Source organism: Wasmannia auropunctata, unplaced genomic scaffold, assembly GCF_000956235.1.
Source record: "Wasmannia auropunctata unplaced genomic scaffold, wasmannia.A_1.0 LD334199.1, whole genome shotgun sequence".
In the NCBI taxonomy this organism is placed as follows: domain Eukaryota; kingdom Metazoa; phylum Arthropoda; class Insecta; order Hymenoptera; family Formicidae; genus Wasmannia; species Wasmannia auropunctata.
Window position 1 is genome coordinate 184,692 of NW_012028691.1, and position 8,597 is coordinate 193,288.

Consider the following 8,597-nt stretch of genomic DNA (forward strand, 5'->3'; position numbering starts at 1 on the left):
ATATATATATATATATATATATGCGTAAAGGACGGAGCTCCAAGGTCGATTACTGGTCAACCCTTCCTCCGCCATTACTCCGCGAGAGCCTCGCTCCGGGAGGACGGAAGGAGAAAGAGAAAGGGAGAGACGGGGAGAGACAATGAGCCGCGCGGAGAAATCCGACGTACGATTTTCAGTCGATTTCTGAGCGATGATTATTGCCCCCCCTCTACCTCAGCGCGCGGCTTGCACTTTCGGTTGACACCGGTATATCGCCAATTGTCATGTCTCTTCATCCGTGAAGAAGGATTTTTCTTTCCCGCGCTACCTCTATACACAGTTGAGTTTCTCTATATCTCCTGTCAAACAGCTTGGACGTTATTATTATCTATAGTAACTACCATTTGAGAAAACCTGTACCTGTTGTACATATTTTCGAAACTACGTATAGTCGTGGTCTGTTATCTCTACAAATTCCGATGCCATCGAGTGTATAGGCAAACGGTCGGACGTTCTCCAGAAGGATAATATCCTCTTGGTTCCACGGGTCGGGTCGCGTGTCACCGACCCGCGCTGCGGTTGGCTGCGGTCGGCTCGATCTCGATTCTCGCGGCGGTAAGACGCTAAATCCGCGCCTAAAACGGCGTAATCCGACACTTGCGTCGGTGGTGTTATTGCGGTCGCGGGGGCACCCGACGGTGGCACAACGTCGTCCCCGGAATATCGGAATAGCTTTCGCTATTCCGCCCGTTGAGGGTCGTCAGGACCGGAAGCGGGATACGTGCGCGGACAATTGCCCGGCGGGCTGCGATTAATCGCGGTCGCGCGCTCGTGGAAGCCGGCCTATCCGCCAACAACGGAGCCAACAATCCGATGTAGCAGTTTTGCTCCGGCGACCCCCTTCAGCCGCGCGCGCTCGACTTTCCGGTTTAACCGCTCCTTCTTCTAATCGCTCCTCTTCCTGTCGGTCGATCCCTTCGTCCTTGGTCTTCCATACACACCTGGAGACCATATAGCCACCAGCGAGCCGCGTCTTGAGCCATTTTAACCCGCGTTGAAGCCGTTTCGCGAGATCCGGGGAAGGGCATCTTTCCTACAATTTCCGACTCTTTGTTATCTCCGACTCTGTTATCATATGTATAAAACTCCTCGAAATGTAGCGAATTCACAAACGCGTCTCTCAACTGAGAATTACGGAATGCTGCTTGGAATATATTAACTCAATTTCAATGGAAATTTCTATCTATATCGATTTTTGAAGCGCGATGGTCAATCAGCAATTGCGCTTTTTCTCGCGAAATTTTATATCGAAAAATATTTTTCATTTTCCGTAACTTTTCTTCAGCATAGATGCAAGTATTTCTGACCTTTTGAATCGCGCAGTCTTGGCTCGATCGCCAACGGTATGCGTATCCGCGTCGACGGTCCACATTCGCGTAGCCAGGAGCTGCTACACATTGCGGTCGCGTGTTGTCGGACAGGACGGAATATCCAATGAGACTTTTCCGACGACGACGTGTCGACGATGTCGTCGCGTTGTCGCCGACATTGAATTTTATAGTATACCGAGACGAATGTCCGCGCCGTAGACAAATAGCCGAGTAACGCGCTGATAGCGATTGAGGTCGCACGCGAACAGGGACGGGATGAAAGCTCACTTGTTACCGGGTTAAACCCCACCCTAGGCTATGTACAACGTTCACCTCGCCAGAGGTCTATCCCGAGACAAAGTGTGACACGCGGCTTAATCTTCAAAATCGTCATTAAAGGTAAGGAAGAAATCGGGACAGGTGACGCCGCGGGGTGCATCAAACCCTAAAACCTGATTTATGCTTCGGTCTTAATCTTAAAATCCTTAAATTTTTCAACCAATGAGAATACAAATTTTGGTTAGGACGGCAGCTCTATTGGCTGACATCTATAAGGATTAAGACCGAAGCATAAATAATCCCCAGGCCTAACTGGTTCTGAGTACAATCGCGTTTCATTGTTGCAGGACGCGACTGATCGTTGAAGCGCAGTCGGCGGATGAATTTGGCGGATCCGATGATCGGGACCGGTGGATGCTTCGACTTTCTCGATTGCGTAATTCGTGCGACCGGTCCATACATTATATAATTCATGCACGCGTAGCGCTAGGACACGACAAACGTGTCCGCCAGCGGTGGCCTTCCCGCATCGGTCGGTCGGTCGGTTCGAGGCTGAACCGTCCGTCGCGTCGGATCACTATCAGAGCGTAAGAGGAATGTCATGTGCACGCGCGTATGCAAACCCGGTGTGCGAGACACGCCACGGGGTGGTGCACGTACCCGGGATACGCGATACCGTGAGTCTGCGTGCTTTCTACCGTGACGTACCTTAGGTCGAGATCGAATCGAACGATACAGAACTAGAACGGGTTGGTGCTGAGTTAAAAGACGTTTTTCATCGGGAATTCATTCCATCTTACAAGCTATTTTCGTGCCCCAGCGCGTTTCGAACGAGCATAAACTTCAACTAGACCGATAATAAATTTCCCGAGTTCCTATCGCGGAGTAAATCGTTGAGAAATTTCGGAGCACAAATCAGACGTAAAAATGTGTTCGAAACACGCTTGATGAAAATCTTATGACACTTCTTTATTTTACACAAAGTACTTCGAAAATTTTATAAATTAATCGAATACATACAACAAGCGAAACACAAAAGTATCAAAGATTTTTTTTATTTAAGGAATTTATTTTTAAAAATAAAAAGCGTAATAGATATGTACATAAGAAAATTAATATGTATTTAAAATTTAGTAACTAAAATTTTTTTACGATTTATAATCTTATTATTTAATATTATTTGCTTGACATTGATCACTTCGATGTCAGAAAGGTAGATAATATGCTTATTAATATAAAATACAAGGACAAAATAATTTTTTATTGCAATAAACGGCAATAAATAGTCCACACAATCTCTATTTTACTGCTCTGACGACAGAATTAATAAGGGAAGTCCCAAGCGTATCATAATTCACTTATGAAACCATGTTTATTATGCAATTATTATTCATTCATTGATACTCGCACTCTATTTGTAAAAAAAGCTCGCCTATCTTCTTCTTATCTCTGTCCGGATATGGGAAATGATTTGAACGTGCATTTTATGCCGCATGAAAAAAAAAACGTATACGCAACTCGCCTGTTCGCTCGCCACGGTTGCTTACGCACATTTAAAAAAAAAAAGAAAGAAGAAAAGATAATATCGTTCAAGTAGCGCGTGGAGTGAAAGTTTCGAACGTAACGAATGCGCTCGATGCCAATACCTGCTATGCGTTCCAGATAATTAATGTCGTTTCGCATGTATAACATTTTTTTACGCCCTGGGGAAGGGAGAATAGTCATTTGACGTGACTCATTCGGTATTCACTCTGAAGAGAATTGTGCGACGCGTAATTAATACATAATTAATATGCTAATCGTGTGAGATTACTTAAAAAAAAGTTGAAATTTGTTCTTATTGAATGATATAAACAATGCGATTTTATTCACGTAACTAATTGGGCGTTTGATTAATTCGTTCGCTTCCGATTTTTATATTTTCAAATAATATTCGTCGCGCAGCAACGCAGATTCTGAAGGATGCTGGTCGGCGATCTCGCTCGAAGGTTGAAATTTTTAAGCTGAGAATGAGAATGTTCCATGCCTCCTCTTTCCCCCCTTCTTCGCTGTCATTAAGGCACTTTTTGCGTTCCGTGGCTGGAAAGTGATCGGTCATCCGTGATGAAACGCTATCAAATTACATCTTTTTTCAGCGAGCGTCGCGTTGTACTTTCGCTTCGAAAGCCCTCTTCCTCGATTTATGAAGCGTGCGATACCGAATTCGCGATGCGCGCAACCAGTACCACGACACTACGCTCTTTACGCGGCGGTTAAACCGATCTAAAAAGGCAATCGCGGTCTATGCGCCTCGTTAAAATACCGATTGCAAAATCGCGCTGTATGTATAAGCTCTATAAACTTATAGGGCGCGAGAAAAGAAAGGAATTTATCTTGGCAAATCTCTTCGCTCTATCGAAAGGCACTGCATTAAAGTTGCGTGAAACGAGCGAGAGTCGCAGATTGAATCAGTTAATGTACCTATTTACGAGCAAGGATATGTGTATCTTTCCGATTTTGACGTGTTCGGACTTTAGACGCGTTGCGAAACAGTTAAAAGCAAGAATATGTAGATATATATATATATTTTTTTTTAAATAAGAATGAGCTAACAACTACTAAAGATGCAGCTTCACTGGAAAATATGTACAGTTTGAAGAGAACCGTCGCGTCATGTTCCCTCAGTCGTCAAATTGTCAGTCCGGTTCCTCGCGCGTTTATTTCGAACACGTATCTCGGTGAGGAATGTTGAAGATACCGTTCGCTTTTTCATTGCCGAATGTTACTACATATATTCGTACCCCTTCGCTTGAAAATTTGTGCGTAACCCACATATAATTGCCGTCGTGTAATTTCTTACGCGGCTGGAAGCAGCGTGTTTATCGACGCCGTGGTTTACGAGACATCGTTAAAAACGCTGTTGAAATCTGCTTCCTGGTCGCAAAGTACGTCCTAAAACGCGCGCGCACGTATGCTGAAGAGGAGTCTCTTCAGGCGAGAAATATGCACTCGCGGGATATGCCCGAGCGTTCACAAACAACTCCGCCGCGAATAAATTCATTACGAAATCGATGCGCAACAGCGTGTTTACAGAAATTAACAGGGTAAATCTGTGGTATTCAAAGCCGCGCTCATGTGGTGGTGTTGTTGTACATATGCAGGTTACGAATTCGCGTACGTTCCATGTAATTTGCATTCCGCAATCGATTTACAGTATATTTCTTTGGTGAAAAGAATTCTTATATCTCATAATGTTTTTAAGAATGTTTGAAATTTTAAATTTATGAAGACTTCTAAAAAAAATATCTTAATATAAGCTTCTTCAAATTTTATGTTTTTTTTCGAAATTATAGAACAAAAAATCTTAGAATATTTTAAAAATCGTATATAAAGAATTCTAGAAAAGATACAGATGTTCTCAGCTTTTCTGAACAATGTTTCAATTTATATAAAAATTCTAAGAATTTTTCTAAAAAATTCTAAAATTTATATAGAATTTCTGAAAACTTTTAAGAAAAATTTTTACCAAATTTTGTCTTTAACAAAAACATCAAAACTTTTTAAATCCTAAGTAAAGGAAGAAAGATGAATTCTGTTTAAAAAGAGTTTTAATATAATTTCTTAAATATCTATAATAGATATTTAGTAGCAAACGGTAATCACGATGTGAAAACGAAATGAGATCGATTATTCCTTGAAGCGAAATAGCTGCGTGAAATCGACTCGTGACAATTAACCGAAGATTGTTGCTACGCGGCGCGTGTTTGTCATTGTCCCACGTAGCTCCGTGAAAAAGTGACGTTTGTGCAAACATACGCCGTATCGTAGCGACTCGTACGAGCCGCACAACGCCGAAGTCTTTCCATCTCCGACAGAGAACCGTATAATTTGAAGTCCGTTAACCAAATCGTATATCCGTGAACCAAACAACTGCACAGGTGTGTTATCCGTTTCACTTTACTACTTCGCTGCTACTTTAACGCGGCGGATATACCGGTAGCAAGGTAAATACGTTTCTTCTGGAAAGAAAAACGGAAAGAGAAGAAAAGAAAGACGAAAAAAAAAAGGTCGAACGCTCGTGTGTGCGTCTCGACCGACTGTCTCGGTATATGCCAAGTGCATTCGGATAACCGTGATAATCCGTCGTTTCACATCGTTAGGACTGCTCGTTCGGCCGCCGCGCCGCGCCACTCCGCTCCACTCTGCTCCGCGCGCGAATCCCAGCTAATTATGAATAATATAATTAGGCGGGATTCCCATGGTTTCCCTTTTGTGAGATCGACGATGAGGCGGAATGAGCGTGCCGACGAAACGACGATTCATCGCGACCGCGAGGGAATCGAGGGTCGGCGACGAGCGATGCGCGCGATTGAAATAATAGCTCGTGTGAAATTTAGAATCATGTCAGCTGGGGGGACATGTAATCGTATGATGTAATTCTTAAGTATGCTACTGCATGAATGTTACCGTAGGAACCTATTCAGAGCATTGACGCGCGGTCGTCGCTTCGCTCTAGAATTTAAAATCTAGTCGTCCGGAAGTTGCATGTCGATCTCTGCTCTCGCGCATTCGCAACAATTTCAGATATAATTTTAGGAATTATTCAATAACGTTTGAATTCAGAAATTATTTAACATAATATAATTTAATCATATCATTTAAAATATTTATTATATCTTTAGTTTCCTTTTAAATCATTTAAAAATCTGACGACTTAAATTTGTTTGAGTACATTAAGACTTAGGGTGTAATTTGAATAGTAGGGTAATTTGGATAACAGTAAGCATTTGCAAGAATTTCGAAAAAAATAAGAGATTTTAAGATACATTTTATTAGATCAGACATTGATCTAATGAAATGTATCTTAAAATCTCTTATTTTTTTCTAAAATTCTTGCAAATATTTACTGTTATCCAAATTACCCCACTATTCAAATTACCTCACTGTACCCTACTATCTAAAACATTAAAAATAAATTAAGTAATACTTTACTCATATAAATAATATTTTACTCATGTAAATAGTATCAATAGTATGTATGTCAAATATTGAGACGAAAAATCTTGAAAAATATGGAAAAAATTTGTCATTATAATATATAATCAAAGTACAACTAAAATATAATAATATAGTTATACAACTTTCTTAATAACATCATTTCTTTTCTCAAAGAGATATGTGACTATTTTTATATAATCTCTAATCTTTAACATATATAATAATGTCAAGAATCTTGGGATAGCATTAAAAATATTCAATATTAAAATCTGCTTCGAGAAAAGACTAAATTTTATTCCTGGAATTAAACGCGCACTATATTTCGTTTCTTTCAAATTTAATATAGTATGTAATTCATGCCACAGAGTTGAACAGCAATTTAGAATAAAGCATCGAGTGTATCGAGACAGTGAGACGCTCTGCCTGTGCGGATCCGAATTTTCCTGCAGTGAAAGTCGCGTTTTGAACGAGCCTGTGCGCCAATCAGCTACGAAAGACATTTAAAAGTCATTCGTAAACGTCATTCTTAAGCAGTTACGTTATCCAGGATCCCAGGATAATAAATGAGCGAGCGGCGCGTCGCGTATACCTCGCGGAGAGGAATTCTCCGCGCGACGGTAGTGACCGTAGAAATTCCTTTCGCCGGTCTCACCTGATAGCCGATCCGACGTACTGATCTATTCAATGAGGAATCCGCTGAATCATTATCGTCGATTTCCCTTCCCGGATGGATATCCCGGTGGAATATCTCGTTTTCCCACGGAGGACACAACGCGATATCCGGTGACGTGCGTCTTTATTTTATTTCTTCTCTGTATTTCCCCTTCGTCGACGCGAGTACGACCGCGGGAACGCGACGGGGCGACGGCGCGCGAGCAGATCCCGCTCGATGCCACCTGATCGAGCGATCACCGTGAACTGAACTGAACGCCGAACGCTCAGTCTTGCTCCTCGACGCTGCTCGTCGCCGTAGAGCGGGACAGAACCGTGACAAGCCCGATCGGCGCCCCTCGACCGAGCCACTCGACTTCTCTACGTTCCGATCTCGATTAGCCTGCTTCCATTATTTTCGAAACACGCAAATAGTTTCAATGAACCCATGCGAGCTATTTTTAACTGTTCGATTTTCCGGAGTTCGGTTTGCAGCCAATCCCGCAAACCGAAGAGACGGACTCTTCTTCTTCTCGATTGCGAATTTCCGATCCGAGCTTTAAAACAAAACTAAAAATCAAATAAATCTGCACTATTATTATTATCATCTTATATAATAATAAATTTATTCTATATACGTATATACAGTCGAACCTCTATAATTTGAAAACTTCTATAAAACGAAAATTTTGTTTATTCCCTTCCGCTTCGCTATGAAAAACCTCTATAAATCAAAATAAAATCTACATTAACTCGAATTATTTGTCAGATATTTAAATATATTATTTTATCTCTGCAACTCGAATTTAAAGCCAGGCCTTTACAAGTCGAAGTTCATCGCTATAAGTCAAACTTCTATTGTCGCTACCTTTAATAAAATTAAAAATATCTAATAAAATTAATAAGTTGTAGCTATGTATAACCATAAGTAATAGCCTGGTATTTATTTTATGATTACATTTATTATATGTATACAATAAATAATCCGTCAAATATTGAGTTTTTTTCCTTTAAAAGCCATTATAATCGGAAAATTATAAATTCTCGTACAAAGCCTCCGTAAGTCGAATTTTTATATGTTAACTCTTTTTTAATCGAATTTCGAAATCTCTATAATTCGAAGATTTTAGCTCTTCCCTTGAGATTCAAGGTTAACGATTGTATATACAAAAGGCAAAACGACAGCAGTGCTACTGATAAACAATGCTAGTCAGATAAATGACATTGAGATTAAATATAAATATAGTAAATACAGCTAGTATTAAATATAATAATAATAATTAAATATGAATTGTTGAATTATTCTCTCTCTCTCTCTCTCTCTCTCTCTCTCTCTCT

The 8,597-nt window shown here is 40.7% G+C and overlaps 1 protein-coding gene across 1 annotated transcript in view; it reads right to left on the reverse strand.

Annotated features, from left to right (window-relative positions):
• The window catches only part of LOC105459271, a 20,660-nt gene extending 13,133 nt beyond the window's left edge, over positions 1 to 7,527 (reverse strand). Inside the window, exon 1 of the mRNA XM_011705163.1 lies at positions 7,261 to 7,527. The gene's annotated coding sequence lies outside the window, so the exon portion shown is untranslated. The remainder of the gene's footprint in view (positions 1 to 7,260) is intronic.
• Positions 7,528 to 8,597: the final 1,070 nt, after the last annotated feature.